Here is a 22,111-nt window from a genome sequence, read left to right on the forward strand (position 1 = left end):
TGTTAACAATCCCTTGTCCATGATCACCAATGCGCTGTCTCCCACAGATGCTGTCTTCCCCTCTCCCCCACCTCATCTTTGCAGGTCACTGGCTTACAGATGACCAACATGACAGTGTCCAGACTGTTACAGAGTTTGCATGTTCTTGTTGTCATATCATCCCATTTCCTCAGCACTTATTTTTACAGTTGCCACTCCTATTGCATTGTAATGGAAAGATAATCACATTCCATGTGTTTCTACCAAAACAAGGAGATGGAATAAAGGGAACTCCAGTTGCTAAGCCATTTGTAGCTTTCCCATGGAGAAACACATGCAGGAAAATGAAGAATTTAAACACATGGCTTTCCAGGTAAGAAAATCCATGTGGCCTGGCCATTCTGCCAATAGCTTTAGAAATAATCCTGTTCTCCTTATTCTAATAAACTTCCTTCTTTGGTGTTAGAATAAAGTGACTCTCGATGTTTCTTCACCATAGTTACTGTAAGTGACAAGTCAGAAGTTGACTCATCCTGAATAAACAAAGGAAAACATGCTAATGTTAAGCTCTCTGTAAGACTTTGAATTTGATAAAGCCAACGAATGGGCTGAGTGGAAGGAGCACTTCACCATTCTCTGTATTAAGTTAATTGTAGCTTGATTTGGTGAAGTGCATGTTGGCTCATTAATGTATGCAACAAGGAATCAAGCTGAACTGTTTATAAATCACTTGCCTGTACTGAGTATGGAGCTTGATAATTATGAGATGTTGCACTTAAAATGTGGTGAGCATTTCATATCAAATTGGAATGTTATATGCAAACAGGTGTGCTGTTTGGAAAGGATGCAGAAGCCCATAGAGAGTGTGGAGGAATGGATGTGACTTCAGTATCTGTAAGGAAGACTACCTATGAGATTGTCTGTCTAGCAGTTGGGATTTCACAAAAGGAGTTTTATTAGCATAAAACCAGTATTACCCATAAAGCTGAGCCTTTCCTTGTCTGTCCACCATAAACCTGCTGCTAAAACTTTCCAAAGCTGCTTCCTGCTATGGATTTAAAGAAACAGTGCCCATATGCTCTGTTACCACCAATTGATTGGTTTAAGGACTAAAAGAACTTGATTTACAACACCTAAGCTTTTGATTAGGGTGTGACATGTACCAATCAGTTCAGTAGGCATGAGGCTTTTGAACTGACAAATAGAAAAATAAAAATTGTATAAGCATTCCTACATTAAATTATTGATAATGTGACCAGTCCTTCTGCTGTCACATTATTTTCCGAGGCTGTAATGTAACTGAGTCTACAGTTTGGCTGGTCTATTACATTGTATATCAAATTTTAGACTAATTTTCTTTGCTGCGTTGTATGAAAGTCTAACATGTTTTTGGAATTTGCCTGTTTTATAGATGGATTTATGTGCTACAGCAATAATAATACTGTGTGTGTGTGTGTGTGTGTGTGTGTGTGTGTGTATTATATTGCTAATGAGCACATCTTGATGGTCTCACACAGACAAAGCTCCCATTGTCTGCAATTTGTCCATGTACATATTTGGGTATTTGGCCCACCTGTAGGGCCTTATGTTTTGCAGGAGGCATATGCTCTATCTCGATTTTAAGGGGATATGTTTGCTTAAGGCATTAAGTTGAAGCACAAAAACATGCTAAGCAAATGGAGTTCAACTGGCACAAACCATTTTCAGGTCTGATTTGACTCTATGATAACGTTTTGCATGTGTTTGGTGAAGTAGAATTCAGCAGTAGTTGTAATAAAAGTTTATGTGAATTTGCTCCAGTAAATGAAGCACCTAAATGGAATCTACTTTAGAAGAACACACACCCGAGAATACTGGGGGTATGATCTGCATCTTCTTCAAACACAGCCCCAGTAATGCTCCTCTGATGATACAGACACTATCTTATATAACACTTTCAGATGACATTAATTGTCCAACCATGCTTACCTATTTTAAATCAGTCAGTCTTGGATCATTTTGTAGTATTGGAGCCAGCTGGTTAATCAGGTGTAACATGAAGCTTTGACATGATTTACTGCATGCTGGTAGCTTATACTGTAACTGTATTGTCCTGCTGTATATACTGTATAATAGCTTTGAGCTGCCCTTGGACAAAGCCCCATTGTAAACAAGCTGTCTAGCTTTACTGGGATATCCTGTAAAAATATTTTAATAAAAGCAGAAGCTGACATCATTGTGAAGAATAATGCACCTACTATTTGTGTCTCAAACCCTAAACTACCCCTGTTAAGTACGTTAGATATTTCCCCAAATACAACTCTGGCTATGCTGACTTCATAGGCTTAACTGGTAATTTTGTACCACCTCTCTCAACATTCATAAATCATCAGATTATTTCAATTAGTTGGACCTTTGTAGTCATGCTAAGCTCTCTGGGCCACATTCTGCCCTCTGTTTTGCCATGCAAAATGTACCATCAGAAAAAAAGAATTAATTTGGCCTGTTGAAAATAAATTCTTAGCACTGTGTGTGTGTGTGTGTGTGTGTGTAAATCTCCCCACCGTATTTTCCACCGAATGCATCCAATGAAGTGATCTGTAGCTCACGAAAGCTTATGCTCAAATAAATTTGTTAGTCTCTAAGGTGCCACAAGTACTCCTTTTCTATGCCTGTTCTCCTTTAAAAACAGGCCCAGTTAAGTCATCTCATATCACTGACAGGATACTTTCTGAACTTAATTTAAAAAGTGTTTTAAATACAGAAAAGGTCTGAGTGCTTGCCTGTAAAGTATTATACCAACTCTCAACATCCTTAGCTTCTCTTGTCTTTTGAGATTGCCTCAGTATGTAAGGTCCTCTTCATCTGTCATTAAACAGTTAACAATCCTATTAAGTCATTTTATTTGTTACTACTAATATTATTTTTGATGTGATGCAGGGGTCACAGTCGTAAGAGTGTGGAATTCAGTGTGTCATCTTCTATTGATATCAATTCCAACTAGCATTTCAAAGATGCACTTTTTAACACGTCCATGCCTACACTGCGCTGCCAGCCAGTGAGCTAGAGCACTGGGATGAACTATAAATTCAGCCTGCGAATCTCAAGACTTTTCATCTAGAATGCAAATCTATAGATAGTCAGACAGCAGAAAATTTTGTATTTTAAAAATCAACCGTGGTGCTTAACAGACAACCAAAGTCTGAGAATATCATTATGTTTTAATAGTAGAAGAGCTTGGGAAGAAGGCTGAATATTCCAACTTCTTTTCTACAGCATACTGGTTAATTTGAAGTTGGCCTGTAAAGGGGAAAAAATAAGGTTTGTGCTGGCGCTTTTTTATACATATATATTACTGCATAAAGTGGACAAGAAGTTACTTTGCATGCTTCATTTTTTAAATGATTGAGTAATGTCTTATCTACCCTAAAAGACTGTCACTGGACACTACTAAAATTATTGTGGTATATAGAGCTGCAAAAACTGTTGACTGTGTGTTTACTGCACCTTTAAAGTCTCTGGAATATTTTGTGTGACTGGCAGACTTGAAAAGTGCTTTGTCTGTTGGAAGAGCTAAAGTTGGTTGGAGACTGAAATGAGGCTCAAGGCAGTTTACAAACAAGTAACCTTTTTGTTTGCAAACTTGATTGTTCTGTTACACTTTTTTTGGGGAGGTGGGGGGGTTGTCCTTGGTGATGGTCCAATCCATTTAAAGTTGCTGTAGTCAAATTTTAAAAGTTTAACAAGGTGACCTCATTTTTGGATGCTGGTAACAACAATGATGTAACAAGAGTGAAAGTTGAGCAGCTGAATGTTTTTGCCGCCAAAAACGGGATATTTTTGCAGCAAGACATAACTTGAGTTAGCTATCTTACTGTAAAATCCTAGTGGAGACAAGGCCTGGGTAGTTTTTACCTCCGTGTTGCTAGTGGAGGTAACCTCCAGTGATGGGATAGTCTTTGATCTCAACTAGCTACATTCAGGTAAAAACTACTTATGCCAGTGGTTCTCAACTCTGGTCCACTGCTTGTTCAGAAAAAGCCCTTGGCGGGCCGGGCCGGTTTGTTTAGCTGCTGCATCCGCAGGTTTGGCCAATCGCGGCTCCCACTGGCCGCGGTTTGCTGCTCCAGATCAATAGGGGCCACAGGAAGCGGCGCGGGCCGAGGGATGTGCCGACCGCCCTTCCCACAGCCTCTATTGGCCTGGAGCGACGAACTGTGGCCAGTGGGAGCTGCAATCAGCTGAACCTGCAGACACGGAAGGTAAACAAACCAGCCTGGCCCGCCAGGGGCTTTCCCTGAACAAGTGGTGGACCAGAGTTGAGAACCACTGACCTATACCTTTGTCTCTAGTCCATTAGGATTTTTACATCAGGATAGCTAACTTGAGTTATATCTTGCTGTAGAAACCCATCTTTTTGGCACTGAAGACATAGCCTGAGATGGGAAGACGCTTTCAGTCATACAGTTTAAAATTCTTTGGATGAAATCCTGGCCCCATTGAAGTCAATGGCAAAACTCCCATTGACTTCAACAGGGCAGATTAACGTTTTGTCTTTCTGTTAACAGGTGCTTGACTCTAGTGACTAATGAACATTTTGGAGAAACTATTTCAGTGTTAAAGTTCCAACATGCAGTGTGTTTAAAAACTACCATGTAATTTCTTGGAATAGGCCTCCTCAATAAGGCGCTAACGTGCGAGAGCTGGCAAACCACCTGCACTGACTGGCAACGTTGCTTGTGTCAATGGACCTTAACTAGTGTTAGCGGTGGTAAACTTTATTAGAAAATACTCCTGCTACAGAAAGGGTTTGACTTGTCAAGAAATGTGCCTTTGCTATAATCTGTATTCGTTCACCATAACAATGTTCCTGGTTCCTAGCCAACCTGTCACTATGACAGAAAGCACAATGCTGTGGGGTGGGGAGACTTCACTCTGCCATAGTGTGAGAATGTAGCTGTCTATGGATAAAGCCAGGCCATTGTTTTAGGGTTATTTATTTACCTAATTACATTTATTCCAGACGGTGATTTCTCAGCTCTTTGCTTTAATGTACTGCTCTCCTTGGATTTGCTCTTAACTTCCTTTTTAGAGAGAGTCTCTCTCTCTCTCTCTATTCCTCAAGTTGCCAATTAATACATGTTGACACTTCTTAAATGAGTCTCAAAGTGGGAAAAGTATGTGGCAAACACCAATAATAAGAGATGGTCTTAAGATTGGTGCGGCCCTTTTCCAAACCTGCCAGCACTCCCCCCTACAGTGCCAGGCAGCCTGCTCCAGTACACTCCCAGCTGTTAAACAATCCTGGATCCTCCTACTCGGGGCTGGTCTTATGGGTGGGTAATGTGGAGGGGGGCAATGTTGTCAACCCCCCCCCCGGCCCACAGACAGTTCAAGGGTCCTTTAACATTCTGGGCACAGAGCCAGGGAGGGGCATGGTTGGGGGATCCAGCTGCTAGTCCTGACTGGACTGGGAAGGAATGGTATGTCCTCTTCCCCTGCACGGGTCATTCCTGGGGCTGGGTCAGACCCACCTCTGAGAACCTCCCCTGGTTGCAGGAAGCTCCCTATTCCACTTCCTGCCCCCGTTGCTCCCCAGCCATGGGGGGAGAAGGGGTCACTGTATAGTTAACTGCCCCCCCCAATGTATCCAGACTCAAAGGCTGCCAAAATACAAGTTCTCCCAGGGCACCATTTTCACTAAGGCTAGCCCTGCTCTCACCCTGCTGGAAAACGGCTCTGACTCCCCTCTCACTGCTGCAAGCTCTCTGCATCATCCCTATTGGTAATTGACGAACCTGCTCCAAGTGCCAAACTCTCCCACTTCTTGGTCTGGCCCTTTCTTGAATCTTATAACTCATTTCTTTTCAGCTCTCCAGCACTGCACAGATGGTCACAAAAGGCACTGATAATTATTACTATATAATAGTTATATTAATGTAGCAGCTAGAGCCCCTGTACAAATGCATACAAAGCCATGGTCCCTGCCTTGAATAGGTACAAATACTGTTGAAATGATCACCATTAATTAGGGAGAGCCACAAGCATTTCAAGAGCATGCCCAATCCAGTCTGGGAATGGCTCCTGTCTGCAGTACTGAAAGCCAGGTCTGCGAATCATATCTATTTGCAATTTTCTAATTTAATTCAACTGCATTTCATTATGTACCACAAAGGCAAGTGACACACATGGAGTTTTGGAGGCACAAGGATTATGTGCACCTTGCCCCCCCCCCGTTTTTTTTAAAGTGACTTTATAAAAAATCCAATGTTATCTCTTTTTGATATTATGTTTATGGCAAAATCTAGTTCCATTTACTAGTGTTATAGAAGCAACTCTGGGGCAGCTGGGGGCATGTTGGAGCTGGCTGTTTTTCAGTGAGGTGGGGAGTGCAGAGTTGATTCCTCAACTCAAGGTCCCTTAGCCTCGTACTCTACCCTTGTTCTGCATGTGCAACTCTTGACACTGGTGTAAGCTTGGTGGAAATATAAAGAGTAGAATCTGTCCCTTAACTATATTTACCATAATACTAGTGACAAAGGCAAACATAGGCTCCATGGGTGGGGATAGCCCCTGTTGGCAGTGGATTGCCTGCCCTTGCATTCCAACAATTACGACTGGAACAAGGAAATATCTACCCTACCCCTCTGTTGGCCAGCCTTTCACCTTTATAACAGCCAGTCTGCAGCCTGAGTTTGCATGTTGGTTTTTAGCCTTCTATAAAGCCTTCTACCTTGTTCTAATGAAGTATTAGTGTTTAATTATACTTCCCAAAGTCAGTTTGCAAACACCGAGGTTCCCCAAACTGTACCTTCTCCCCACTTTGGTCATGTCAGCCTGAATTACTGTCTGATCCATGTCTATGTGGTCACACATACTAAACTGGAGATGGGATTGGCTCATAAAGAGGCCTATCCAGATCTGAACAAGAGCCAAGGCTGAAAAGGAGTGAGATGTAATGGCATTACAATCAACACTCTTGGGTTTTTTGCAGTAGTTCTTTTACCACATATAGGAACACACTAGAGACTTTTGTACATTTTATTTTAATTCTAACTTCAAAATAACACTCCTAACAATACCAAAGTATCAGGACAAGATCAAAAGCTATTTGTAATGTATAAATCCCAACAGCCTTTTTCAAATGGTGGCCCTGATTCATTTACACTGGTTTTATGTTGATTTCACGGAGTTCTCCTTCACACCATTATAAGTGAGACATGAATCCGATCATATGCATGAAGATAAGGTTTGACTACATCACAGGAATCAACCAATAACACTAGAACTGGTTGAAATATTTGTTATCAATTTTATCCCATTTTTGGTTAACAAATTGTTTGAGGTCCAATCTTGACTTTGATGAATAGATCTATTCACTACAGTATATGTATTCGCTAGTTTCAACAAATAATTTTTAGCTTCTTGGTTTGTGCAAACTAGTCATGTCAAGTATTTGGTTTTCATGGTGGGTGATATGATATGGTATTGTTTCTGCTCCCTGAATGGATAACAACTTTTTTTTTCTTTTTTTTAAAGAACAATGAATTGTGCATAATACAACTTTATAATTTTTCTAGGCCAATAGTAATTCATGATTTTGGAATTCACAAAACTATCATCCAAATGTTTCTGACTAACAACTGACCTCTATGTATCATAAGTAGCTAGTCTTAGCGCCCTTTTTTGTTTTAATTTTTACTATTCAACCAGCTCTTGTTACCACAAAAAATTGGTTTTAAACAAAAAAAATTGTGCTTTAAATAATGCACTAAAGATAATACTTGTATAAATTATGTCTGAATATCTGTGAATGACCAGAAAACATTCCAGTCTTGAATGCATCATTGGTTTTAGCACATTAAATTGTGATTTCCCTATTTTCTCTTATTATTTTACTGTTTCTTAGAATTGCCTGTGTTAACCAGTGGGGTTGCTGGTCCATAGACGAGTTGCATAACATGGATTTTATAAGGTAAGGGTATATGGTTCATCACCCACAAAAAGAGGCAGTTACCTTAGCCCTTCAATGTGCTTTTTGTTGATTCAGACTCGGGGGTAATGTCTTACAAAATATCTTGCCCAAACTAGTTTCTCAATCTTCTATTGACATAGAAAGCAGAGGATATGGTTGAACTTCCTTGAGCCAATGAGACTCAAGAGGGAGTCATGGCAGAAGCAGGAAAGCTTATCATATAATTCAGCATTTAAGCTACATGCATTTTGTATCCAATAAAAGCAACAAGAATTAATGAAAGTGTTTTGATTTCTGTGTTTATGAATCATAGTTGAATCATGATTCAACTATAGATCCTCATTAACTGCCAGGATGTTGGAGTCGCTAGTGGGAATGTATGCTATGTACTGTTTCTTATTTACACATGGAAAAATTACATTTGACCAATGGTCAGTGAAAAAGTAAATGAAACAATAACAATTGCAAATAAAGGGTTAGTCTCTTTCACCACCGAGTTTTTATTTCATAGAAAATACCCACAGCCTTTCAGAATCCATGTAATGCATACAGAATCCCTCCTATGCCAAAGCTTTAATTTGGGTCGAAAGGCCAAGTATTCTTCTGTCTCTGAAAAATTGGTTTCTGTTGCAGAGATTCATTTTACATCAGATATAGCTGTCATACAAATCCTCTTCAGATTCATTTTTATCATTATTTAACATAAAAAGAAATTAAGGGATATTTGCAAATACATGCAATTATAAGAAGAAATAAATTATTGCAATAAAACAATTGTGGGAATATTCAAAATTCAGGATGTAGGAAGACAAAATATATTCAGGTCATGGAAGAAATCTATTAGTCTAGGGAATAAGCTTCCAAGGGAAATATTGGAAGCTCCATCACATAGCAAATTTAAAACTGTACTGGAAAAACTACTAGTAAATGTACAATGGGGACTATTCTCACTGGCAGGGAGCTGAACTAGATGACTTTGCAACTCTAAGCTATATGAATATTACCCTTTTTGACTCAAGTGGCTAATCAAAAATGTGGGGTCTAGGAGGATGTTCCAGTAGGACAAGAAATTGGTGATAGGTATTTCTTTTGATGCAGTTTTGTTTATTTACGAAGTTTAAGAACATATGAACAGACAAACTGGGTTAGACTAGTGGTCTATCTAGCCCAGTAGACTTTCTTCAGACAGTGGCCAATGCTAGATGCTTCAGAGGGAATGAACAGAACAGGGTAATTTTGAGTGATCGATCTCCTGTCATCCAATCCAGCTTCTGGCAGTTGGAGGTTTAGGGACACCGGAACATGGGGTTGCATCCCTGACTATCTTCACTAATAGCCACTGATGGTCTGTGTCTCTGAGCACAGAAGGAATCAAATAGTAAACAAACAGCATCAAGAACATGCTCTTTCGGCTTGCACCCCTGACCCAAAAACCTCTCCCTAGGTTTCTTCAAGGGACAGACCACATGCTTTCAGCTGCTCCTTCAGGCTGTTTGTCTCTTTCTTGGCTATTGTATTTTCTGCCTCTTCCCCTTCCTTACACCCCAAGGCCATCCCTAGCCATTCTGGGGTGCTATACAGCCCCCCCACGGGGGCGGGGAGGTTGGCCCCAGGCCTCTGTGGGGAGGGAGGCTGGCTTGGCGGGCAGGGAGGAACCGCCCCCCAGCACTCACCAGCAGTGCGGTGGGTCACTGCACTTGCCACTGCAGGTGAGTACAGGCCTGACCCTGCAACACTCCTTGGGGGAGTGGGGGCGGGGTTGGGGCAGGAAGGGGGCAGAGCAGGGCAGGGGCTTTGGGGAAGGGGTGAAGTGGGGGCAGGGCTGGGTTGGAGTAGGGGTGGAAAAGGCAGGGCTGGGGCGGAGCAAGGGTGGGGGCAATGGGAAAGAGGCGGAGCAGAGGCTGGAGCAGCATGCAGCTGCCTAGGGCACCAGGAAATTTGCTAAATACCATTTTAGATGGGGGTGTGGCAGGGCCGTCCCTACCCATATGTAAAGTACGCAGCTGCCACGCAGCTGCATACTTTGCATATGGGTAGGGATGGCCCTGCCGCACCCCCATCTAAAACAGTATTTAGCAAAGCTCGGGCGGGGGGGGGGGGCGGGGTTCACATACTACTTTTGTCTTAGGAGAGGGCTTATTCTTGTATAAACTGAAGGATGAGTTCACACCCATCAATCTCAAATAAGTTTTAACTCAATCCAACACAAAGTTTCACCGAGTTTATAGCAATATTATAACAGCAGGATGCTAAATTCAATATGCAGGCAGAACTTTGGAAGTTTTTCAGTAAAGCAGTTTAGCACTTCATCTGTTCATCAAACTTGTAATCCTATCAAAAAGAGAGCAAGTTTGCTAGGATCTAGTTTTCATAAACCCACGTTGATTGGCATTAATTATAATACCCTGTTTTAATTCTTCTATTAATCCAATCCCCTATCAACTCTCCATTATTTTTCCCAGATATCAGAATGACAGGCCTATAATTTCCCAGGTCATTCTGTTTATCCTTTTTATATATTGGCACAGCATTAGCTTTCTTCCAGTTCAGTGAGCTCTTCAGCCAGCACCTCTAAAAGTCTTAAATACAAGTTATCCAGATCTGCTGATTTTAAAACATTTAACTTCAGTAGCTGCTGTTTAATGTTCTTCTGAGATACTAGCAAAATAGTGTTAACATATGATCCCACTACATACAGAACAGAAATACATAAACACTTTTGCCTTTTCTGCATTATTATTGATAATTCTACCATTTCTGTCTGGTAATGGACCAATACTATTCATTTTTGTTTTTTGTATAGTTATGTGCTCAAGTGTGTACAGGGTCAGGACCATAGTTTCCAATTCTGTAAAGTGCCATGAGTTTTACAAAGATTTTGTGTAAATCCCTAAATGATAAACAAGTCTCCTCTGCTCTCCTATCCTTACCAGTAATATATCCCCTACTTTGGAGGCTGTGCAGATTATTGCTTCACACCATTGTCCCAGGTTGACTTCTTAGTGTATGTGTAATGTGCCTCGGGTGGCACATGACCAAGATTCATCGCTGAATTTGGTCTGCTGGTTGGATCATTAGCTTCCCCAGCCCAGGCTGGGTACTGACTGAGTGGGATGTAAGTGCTGATCCATGCCACCCCGCCCCAGTTGACTGATCAGATAGAAGTGGACCTTATGCATAGGCACTTGTTCACAGAGCAAGGCTAGTTGTAGGCAAAGAGGCAAGGAATCCTGAAGAGGGTTGGGGGAAGGGGATCTGTGAGACCTGCTTTCTTAAATGAAATTCAGCAGTAAAAATTAAACCCCACCCCCAAACTTTTGAGGAAAAAGCAGCTGCCTTTCCTCATATCCGTGACCTATCCTGAGTATACAGCAGCAAGCAGATCTTTGGATACTTAACAAGAAGCTGAGATTCACAAAGAGCCTTATTATTATTTTATTTTTTCAGATACTTGGTGGGGAAGGGGTCACAGCTCCTACTGGCTTTTGTCAGAATTGTGAATACTCAGAATTGTGAAAATGAGGCCTAAGGTAAATAGCAAATGAAACCATCTGCAGCCCTCTTTGATTGTGCCCAATGTATACTGCCATCTTCTTCGGTTTGGTGCCAGGGCAGCAAAATGCTATGAATAAAGTAACTGGAGCAGCAGCCAACCCCTCTTTTCTGATAGCTGCACAGCTGACACATGGCTTCCAAAGGCTCAGGGCTGTAGGAATGAAAGTTTTACCACTAAACACTTCAGTTTGAAACAACTGCCTCTACGAAGAGCCAACCTGTAATCAGCAGTATATGCATAACTCTTTTTAATTTTCCTTATTTCATTTCAAAATATAGAAAATGCCATTTCCTCCTCTTCCTTGGTTCTTGAAGACATTTTTGATTGCTAAAACACGTTTCTTATAATTTCTTAAATTAGCCTGGCAATGCCTCCTTTGAATGTCTGCCTTAATTATGCTGAAGCAAACTATGATTTAGCTGGCTTCAAATTTCCATGCATGGATGCCAGCAGTGGTGTGTTTGGTTGCTCTTTGTGATTCTAGGTCCTGCCAAAGTGAGTCTCTCAGGCTGTTAGCTTCCGATTTTGTTGGATGACAGACATTCAGTCAAGAGACATATGATACAGTGTTAATGCTGAGTGACTGCTGGCTCTCATCTCCAGCTATCAAAGCATGGAGTGAGAGGAGGGGAGAGAAATTTGGTATACAAAATCTCCCCCAAAAGAAATCTGCTTGCTTTAATAATGACAGCAGAAAATGTCTAGATATACCCAGTGCAGAAGTGTCACTTTGGTGTTTATTAAGCTTTTCAGTTACTGTTTCTAGCTGGGTAGTGGCTGATTTCTTTAATGTTATATTTTCTTCTATGTACAAGTTATACAAGGTGATTTTATGTGCACAGAAGATATGTAAGCTGTCCTCCTCCTGTGGAGCTGGAATATGTAATGTTCTCCTCTTTTACAGAAAGGCACCTCACATATCCCTTGTGAGCATAAAATAAGTTGTTATAGATAACAGCTATGTTTGAAATAGGATATTGTGAACTGTTTTGCTGTGCCATCAGTGTAATGTTCAGTTGAAGAACCCTTAGTACAGTGAGTGGAATGACAAACAGGGTAGCAGAATCTCCCTCTTTTTAAAATCCTTTTTATTTTAATTTTTTTGGAGTGCCATTTGGGAGATGATGGGGTTGAGCTGAATGTTTTTGTTTTTGTTGTTTGTTTTTTTTAATTTGGAAAGCTGAATCGGATGACTAGATAAACACTTGCTACCCAATTAAAAACATTCCAATATTTAAAAAAAGGTGCATGTGCTCAAAGGACTAGCTCTAGATTCAACAGATCTAACTTGAATGCACCTATTGCTGTAGTAGCTAGATGCTATGATTTTAAATGATCAGTAGGCCTCAGTACTTCCCCCTCTCCACTCCTTAGGCTGTATTTTTATTGGCACTTTTTGGGGAGAAGATAATTTTGAGGAAGGCAAATCTCACCAGCTTTGTCAAAGCCTCTTTTTAGTGGGGTCTGCCAAGTGATAGGTCTTGTAAGGGTAAAATTCAGGGGAATGAAAGAGGGACTAGAGAGGTGTATTGACCTTGTGCTGGTGGCCATTAGCACAAGGGTGAATGTCCACCTGTATGCAGCGTGGTCTGAACCCACACAGTGGCCAACACTTTATTTAAAAATAGGTGACACACTAGTGTTTGGAGAGACGGTTAATGAGGGGCATTAGAACAAAACTAACTCCTTTTTTTAATTAAGGAAAATTAATTCAACTTCAGGATCAAACTATGAGGTGCCAATCCTGCCTTGCCCTAGATTTGCAGTGGACGTGCATCTCTGCAGAATTGAGACATCTCTAAGAAAAGCTCCAACCCTAAGAGTATACTGGGTCACCAAACACAAGATGAGCATGATCTAACCAAAACATCATTTGTTGAATGCTAACTGGGCTAAATTCCCCTCAGGGTCGTGGAGGTTGTCTCTGGTGGTAGAAAGTGAACAAGCATAGGAAGCTACAGCAATAGGAGGCAGCCATAAACTTCTTTCTGCTGGGGTCAGAGAGGGCACAGGAAGTTAAGCGAGTAGCACAGGCCAGGATGGCACTGATTCAATGCATCCTTTCAGCAGCCTCAGCTGGCAGTGCTCCTATTGAACCCTGGTGGAAATCCCCCTCCAGTTTAGTTGACTCTGACCTCCAGAGACTGTGAGTATTCGATATACCACAGCATACATTGCTTTTTGATTTAGCTTTTCTGAGGAAAAACAAAGCTAAAAAATGTACAGCTGCAGAATTATTAAAAACTGCAGGTACACAGGCATGGAGTGTGGTGGCCACATAAGCTTGCCCTGTGATAAATACCTTAATGATACCCCACAAATTGCTTAAAATGTAATATATCCACATTTATTTAAATTATCTGCAATTAACAGAGGAATTTAATTCTATTTGTGTAACAATACCTTGAGTAGATTGATGAAAATGCAGTTTCAGAACCCTATTTTATGGGTCAGATGGTCCAATCAGGCTTCTGGGGCAAATAATGGAGAGCCCTGACTGTCGGGAAAGAGAAGGAAGCAAGCCCTGAAAGCTGCTCTTCACTAGAGGACAACTCAAAGGAACCCAGGAGGCACTGAGCTGAAAGCTACTGGGCTGTAGGAAGGAGGGATATGGGATTCCTTAGCCAATGAGCCAAAGACCTAGTAGGGGCAAAGGATCTGTAGCTGGTAAATGACTGAATAACTGAGATCCCAAAAAAGGGAATCTTATTGTAAAGATTCTGGTCTTCGAATCAATTATTGCAAAGAACATGAGAGGGAATGGAGGGCAGGGTGCCTGCAGGGCCATTGCAAGCCATGTGTGGGTGCTCTGGGCAGTGGTGTTGGAACAGTTTTTATAATGGGGATGCTGAAGGTATAAACCATGTATTTGGGTGGTTGTTACTACTTCAAGCTGCTGGTACAGTAGCACTGTTCTAGCACCTATAGCTCTGGGATGGCACCTGTCTCTAAAAGAGATACAGGAAAATAAGATTCTTTCAGCTCAGAAGTGTTCATATTAAAACAGATAAGGAGACCCATTCTGACTCTTTTAAATATATGCTTTTTAATCTGACAGTATTCCTTTAACACAGACACAAAATAACCAAAGCTGTAGTCAGTACTAGCATATCAATCTTTCTTGCTACAAAGATTCAGCTCTTGGCTTTTTAACATTTATTTACAAAACTAAACCAACAGTAACAATAGTCTTCTATATGGTCGCAAGTTGTCCCTTGGCTTTCCTGTCCATCTTCCTTAAACCAGTCCAATTCCCAGTGGGCTTTGTGTTTACAATGACGGCCCCATTTCCCTGCTTATAAATGTAGTCAAGCAAAATGGCAGCAGAATCCTAACCCTGTGCTCTCTGGATTCAACCCCCCAGACTCAGGCTGACATCATCCCTGCCTGGCCAACACTTAGCAAATAAAAACCACAGGCTTTTCATGTGATGTGGTTTGTGTTTTTGGTTCTGTTTTTTTTGTTTGTTTGTTTTTTTTTAAACCACCACCATCAAATCCAAACCAATAAACTTGGAAGCAGGGTAATTACCCAAATCCCACTCTGGTTGTTCAAATAAGTCGAGGTTGTTCATTAACACCAATATCCTTAAAAACATAATCATATATATATAATTATAATTTATTTTTTAGGACAGGCCTTGATCAATAGCTCGTGTCTCTGACCGGGACTAGTCTGTCAGGAAGTTAACAATTGCAGTGTAACAGTGATTGATGTCTTGCCTTTGTTCAGAGAAGAACACCTCTCCCTCCATGTCTTTTCTATCAGACAAACATGGCAACAATTCATTACTGAACCCCATTTGGTATTTTGGTGCGGTGGCTTTTCAAAATAGAAAAATTGTGTTAAAATCAGCAAACAAATTTACACCAGTCTTGGCGCTAGGTCAGCTGCACTTAGGTTAGGTAAGGGCTCTGACATCTTCTGGTGTTTCACCATTGTGCCAGCTATATCTTGTCCACACTAAGGCTCCGGTGGAGGTAATACCAGTGCAGCTGTCCAAGTGGCATCAATGTTGGGAACTTTCTGCTAAGGTTCCCTCATGTAGCCAAAGCTGTAGAATAGGGGAAAGGGTGGTTGTGATGCAGGCAGAAAATGTAACCTCCTTTCTTACCATAGGCCACTTCATTAATGCCTTTAATAAATAAATTCTTTTTAAAAAAGTATTTAGCCTGAAAAATTAAAGAACAGAAAATAGAGAATTTTGAACAGCTCTGAACTGCACACTATCTTCTAAGAGGTACCGGATTTTTGACAATGACCAATCACTCTTCTCCTCAGTGTGTGACAGCTGGAATTTTTCAGTGGAAAAAATGTATCTGTTGCTTAACCCACAACATGTAAAGAACTTATTTTACAGGCTATCTTTACCCAGCAAGTTTCCTGCTAACATAATTTTATACATAGGCACAGACCATTTCTGGACTTAAGCCATTCATTCTTTTCCCCACCCAGTCAATGATATTCATGTAGCCTATCATATTGTCATGCTTTCTGTCACTAGTTTTGCCTACAGAGAGGAGGCCAATATCTTGGCAGTCAACCCTATACCTGTTATGGTCACCAGACTGATGATAAAATTGATGTACCTGCTTGTGGCATCCTGACCTCTCTGTGAATGCATTTTGGGCCTAATTCAAGCCACTGGGAATCCTTCCATTGATTTGCATGAGCTGTGGAGCAGGCCCACAATACCTGCGTTGCCCTTTAGGCCTCACATTGCTCATTGGCCACTTTGTTTAACGCTTGCTGTGTCCTGGGCAGCATCCTCACTCCTGTTTCCGAATGATGCAGTAACTCAGAGCATGCATCCCTTACATAACCTGTTACTGTCGTTGCCTCTGTTTACGTAACTGTTCCATAGAAAAAGCCACATACCAAGGAAACAGACTTGGCCCTAAGACCAGTTCTGACTCCTTTCATTCTCCTTGCAGTGGCCAAAAGTAACAGAACAAATGAGGTCAGAGAGAGTTTCCACACAGAGGGCTATAGTGTGGCATTTAGTCAGAACTTTATCAGGTGGATGGGCAGAGACACCCTGTTCTGGAGGAACTTGGTAAAGGGCTGTACCTCGGAAGACTGCTCCTTCCCCTAATTCTCTGCTTTGCAGGGGAAGCACATTAGTCACATCTACATTTTGGATGGTGTAGCGGGAAAGACAGAACTTTTTTTTTTTTTTTTTTAATACAACTCTGCCATCCCCTACCCCTTTTGGGAGGCCTGGATAGAGCGGACCTGTACACTCCTAAGTACGAGGATTACAACACTCACTGACCACCCCCCACCCCGGTGTGAGGTGTGGGAGACCAAATGGTTCTTTGTGCCCTCTCTTCTGAACCATCCTTCATGCCACGGGGAGCAACCTGGCCCTTCAGTAGGAGAGCCTGCAGAGCTCACAGACAAACTAGGCACCTACCACTGATAAGATGAGCTGTTTTATGGCTATTTTCTTTCTCTCTCCCCTTTTCTGATAGTACTTCCCGAAGGGAATCCTCACAGAAACCAGAGCATCACCTGCTGGTATCCTCCACCGTCACATTATATTAATAGGGTAAGACAGTTCTTCATATCGGCACCTGTTCTATTTTTAAAGGCACTCCATCAGCCAATTTAGGCCCAAGGTAACCCCCACATCTTTAGTTACTTCAGACAAGACCAAGCAGCTTCTACAGACAAGCTTGTTTAATACCTATTTAGGGTCTGGCTAAAATAGTCAGCATTTTTAATAAGTACTAGCTAAATATACATTTTTGGCTGAATCCGTTATGTGAATTTGTGTATGTTTAATCTGACTTTGAGAACTGTTATGGTATGTTCTGAAATGCTCAAACTAATCTGGGTCCTCCTGATCCTATAAATACTTGCCATGTGGAATAGAGCTTGGTAACATAAGTAGTTCCCTTTTTTGCTACTGTGAGGCAACAAGCACCAGACCCAGTATGAAGTGTTTTGTAAATAGGATGCCTATTTACCTGGTGGATTCCAGTGGCCACTTCTGTTGAGTAACCATTTGTACATTTTTAAAAGGAGCATTTTAATGACCGATGCCCTAATTTAGCAAGGTAAAAACACATTCCTAACTTTAAGCATATGAATGGTACTTAAAGTCGAAAATGGGCTTAAGCAGTTTGCTGAATCGGAACCTGAAGCAGTGTTGCTTTGGAAGTCGGCAGTCTGTTAAATCTACCTTACCTCCAGTACTCTTCAAGGAACCTGCTACTGTTGGGGTGTAAGAGGGATTCCAGAGTAACAAGTCACATGTTTTGGAGGAACATGGAATCTACCATCTACTAACAAGCTCTGGGAAAGCATATGAGAGATGACCGTAAGTACATTTCTATAAACACTGAAGTGTATTTGCTCTGCGTCTTGCTCTGTGCACAACTTTATTTTTAATATTTAACTTCCTTATTACCAGAATTGTAGGATCATTACAACAATGTATTCAAATCTCAATACCAGACACCTCAGTGTGATCATAAATGTAAATGATTTTTGTGTAATATATCTATTAAGGGATATTTTGTAGATCAGTCTGTTCCAGCCCCCCATCTCAATTTGTATAGTGCGGGTGCTGAGAGCCATTGAACAAACTGTAACCCTTGTATATGTGTGACGTTTCACTCCATATCTTTATGAAAATATGCTTATGATATACCTTACGCAAGATGGCTCATGAGATATCATTGGGAAGGTTATGATTTATTGAATGATTATCCAATTTGTATGCCTGTATCATTTCTGTATCTGAAGTTAGGAATATTGACTATGTATCTGTACTTCAAATGTGTTACTTTGGGTGTCACCCCCAACCAGCCCTTTAGGGACAACAATGGAAAAGCCAGACAGGGCGAATGGCCCATTAGTAAAGACAATGGACTGTGAAAGAGCTTGGTCTTCCTGTGGACGCTCCAGACAGCCTACGGGTAATGGCTGCCACAACCCTGCAGAGACATGGGTCTGAATCACCTGGTACTGGACCCACCCCTAAGTAAGCCAGTGTTCTTCTACTGGGAGACAAAGGATTCCCATCATACACAAGAGGAGTATGACAAAGGGTTCCCATCATACATAAGGCAGGGGAGTGACATCGTGGTTCTCCTCTGCCTCCCCACCCAAAGAGACACTGAAAAACCACTTGGAAGCAAGAACTGAACTGGGCGGAGAAGGGTTGAGCCAAGCTGGAAGGACGTCTAGCTTGTGAGTAATGATATCTGAGGTCTCAAGCTGCAGACCAGTGAAGCTACCTTTCAAGATTTTCTGTAATCTGCCTTTAACAATATCTAGGGTGAGAAATTACTATTTGTAACCAATTTCTTTAGTGAAACTAACTTAGTTTGCATGTTTGCTTTTATTTGCTTAGCAAACAGAACAAAGCAAATCATCTCTTTAATCACTTAAAATCCACCTTTTGTAATTAATAAACTTATTTCTTGTTTATACTATAACCCAGTTTATGCAATTCATAACGGGGGGTGGGGGGGATAAGAGGCTGTGTGTACCTTCCTGCACATTGAGGGAGGAGGCAGATTTCATAACATAACTTTGGGTCTGCACTCCAAGGGAAGTGGACACCTGAGTGCTGGGCAAATCCTGTAAGCTGATCCTACCCAGAACTGATCTCCGTGTCTGTTTCATTCTGCAGTTGGGTGTGGCCCTGCCTGTGCGTTTGCTGGCAGAGGCTTAATAGCCTAGCTCAGCAAGACAGGTAAAAAAGTGCCCAGGCTGGTAGGACAGGCAGGCTCAGTGGTCTCTCAGCACATCAGGTGGCATCCTAAGTGGGTGGGGGCACCCATCACATGACGGAAACCACCTCAAGCCAGGGGATGCCGTAGGGCTTTCAGCACCTATGGTCTGTCGATGTTAAGTGAAAAGAGTTGGTGAATGCAGACAAGTGGATTTCCATGGCAGCTGGAGTTGAAGTACATTTGTGGAGCAGTGTGAAAACAGTTGCACTGATGCTGTTTTGTGGATAAATAGAGTTTGGGCATGATTTAGATCTCCTATTGGTGTAGCCCCATTGACTTCAAAAGAGCTACTTCTGATTTATTCTGATGCAGATGAGATTGAATTTGGGTTCCTTGTGTCAGAAAGGTGCTTGTGACACCAAAATTCATTTATAAATGGAAACAAGGAGGCATTGATAATTTGCTGCTGCTTTGGAAAAAGTTCACTGTCATAATGAAGTTGGAGAATAAAAATGACAACTATTCTTCATATAAAACATGCATTAATGCAAGGGGGTTGTTAACAACATATTGGGATAAAGCTTAGGAGACACGTGGAGAACCCCAAAGCTGCACATCTGCCTGGTGCTTGTAGTCACATCCATCATAACTGGATTACCATCTGCAGTATTTTCCTGCATGGAAGTAGGAAGTACATGTGGAGAAAGTTTCACTCATACTGTTTATGCTTTTTGTCCCTTTAGGGATCAGGAGGAGTGTAAGAACTCTGAGGTTTGCAGAATATTTAGGACAGAGCTTCTGAAAATGTGCTCTTTCTGGGCGCTTCAGCTACTATTTTTCCCATTCTGCAATTCTTCTAATTATTGATGCTGCTCTCATAGTTGCCATCATTCATAGAATGGCAAATAGCCAACAAAGAGTGTGATGGAGTTTTCCATCTGCCTGTGCTCTTGCTTCAAGATCAAAAAGGTTTTGAGACTGAGTCTTACATAATCAGATCATGTTTAACCTCTTCTTCAAAGAGTGATGGTGAGAGAATATTACATCATTCAAAAAGAAACTTGTGCACTCTGAGGTGAAGAGGAAGGAAGAGACAGATAGAAAAATGGCTTTCTTTGCCTCTTACAGTGTTCAGCCCTGTTGCATATGATGCCCATGCATCACATCCTTTGTAGGACTGCATACTCTCCCATGAAGGACCCATTCCTGCTCAGTTTGAAACTCCTATTGACTTGAAAGTGCAGGACTGTGTTCTAACTCCTCATCTGTATGGTGTGACAAAGCTCTGTCCCTACCTCCATGGGTCCCGTGTTTCCTGGCGGATTTTGCTGGCCTCAGAGGCTCACTGTGACCCTCCACGTAACCCTTCTTTCTCTAGGGACAAGGGTCACAGTCTACTGAGCCATTCTCATCATAAGCCAGCGAGGGAGGGAAGGAGAAGTTATCCTTCCTTGCACAGTCTCTGTTGTCTCCCAGTCTCGGTGATTAAACAGGGGGCAAAGGTGGGGGGGGAGGGGAGAGCCCAGGCCCACCCTCTACTCTGGGCTCCAGCCCAGGGACCCTAATAGTATCAGCTATGGTAGCTGACCTTTTAGAAACATGACATGTACAATTCCCTGGGCTACTTCCCCCACAGCAGCCCTCACTTCCTCAAGCTCCACTTCACCCTTACCTCAGGGCCTCCTTCCTTGTGCCTGATATGGTGTGTACTACTCAGCCTCTCCAACTGCGCAACTTCTTCCCACAGCTCCTGACACACACTCCCACCTGACTGACTGGGAGGCTTTTAACTAGTTTCAGCCACCCCCTGATTGGCTTCAGGTGTCCCAATCAACATAGCATTCTCCCTGCCTTCTGGAAAGTTCTTAATTGGCCCCAGATGTCTTAATTGACCTGGAGCAGCTTCCATTTCACTTATCCTGGTACCAGGAATTTGTTTAGCCTGAAGCTAATATATCTATCTCCCACTACTTTTCTATAGCCATCTGGCTTTGCCCCGTCACAATGGGTTGATTTCTTGAAGGGAGACTTTTTTTTTTAAATGCTTAAATATTCTCACAGTACTGTGTAAAAATGGATAAAGCAACACAACCTATTTAATATATAACAAAGCTAGCCAGTTTTAGCCTCAGATCTGTCATATTTCCTTGATTGTGACCCACTAGTCCATGTTTGGAAGGTTATGCACTTCGCTGGATACTAAGATATTTCCATATTCTAATTTGGTTTTCATCATATAAAGTTTTTCTTCCCTCCACTTGTTGTTTAGTTATTGAGAGTGATTGATATTATTGAGCAGTCTAACCCCTGAGCTTTACAGTGCAGTGCTGAATCTGTTTTATATATAAGGTATTTATAAACTAGGATGAGAGAAATGAAATTAATTTTGTCTCCTTTAACTTCCATGACAAGGCATCAGGAGGGATAGAAAATATTTTAAAAAATCAATGGGAATGAATAAGATTAGGGAATCTAACCACTTCTCTGGTTAGTCTCCATATATCTCCTCTGAACAGCGTCTGCAGTGCAGAAAACATTTCTTTAGAAAAAGTTTGATGCATGAGAATGTTGACTATGGAAGGTAAATTAATTTAACTGTTTGTTTCAGAAATGATTCACACTCCATAATAATTATTGGGTCTATCTTTTTATATGCATATACAGTAGAACCTCAGAGTTACAAACACCAGAGTTACAAAGTCATCGATCAACCGCACACCTCATTTGGAACCAGAAGTATGTAATCAGGCAGCACCAGCAGAGACACCCTACCCCCAAAAGCACATACTGTACAGCACAGTACTGTGTTAAATGTAAACTACTAAAAAATAAAGGGAAATTTTTAAAAAAGTTGACAGGGTAAGAAAACTTTCTGTACCTCTTTTGTCTAAATTAAGATGGTTAAAGCAGCATTTTTTTTCTGTATAGTAAAGT

General features: G+C 41.5%; 1 long non-coding RNA gene across 2 annotated transcripts; it reads left to right on the forward strand.

Annotated features, from left to right (window-relative positions):
- The first annotated feature begins 243 nt into the window (after positions 1-243).
- On the forward strand, positions 244-18,847 carry LOC119863557. 2 transcript variants are annotated; one of them, XR_005295639.1, is made up of 4 exons: positions 244-352; positions 7,868-7,933; positions 16,964-17,040; positions 17,688-18,847. It is a non-coding gene; the product is annotated as an uncharacterized LOC119863557 (long non-coding RNA). The 2 variants fall into 2 exon arrangements; XR_005295638.2 differs by lacking the exon at positions 244-352 and adding an exon at positions 3,022-3,279.
- Positions 18,848-22,111: the final 3,264 nt, after the last annotated feature.

This window comes from Dermochelys coriacea, chromosome 11 (genome assembly GCF_009764565.3).
Source record: "Dermochelys coriacea isolate rDerCor1 chromosome 11, rDerCor1.pri.v4, whole genome shotgun sequence".
In the NCBI taxonomy this organism is placed as follows: Eukaryota; Metazoa; Chordata; order Testudines; family Dermochelyidae; genus Dermochelys; species Dermochelys coriacea.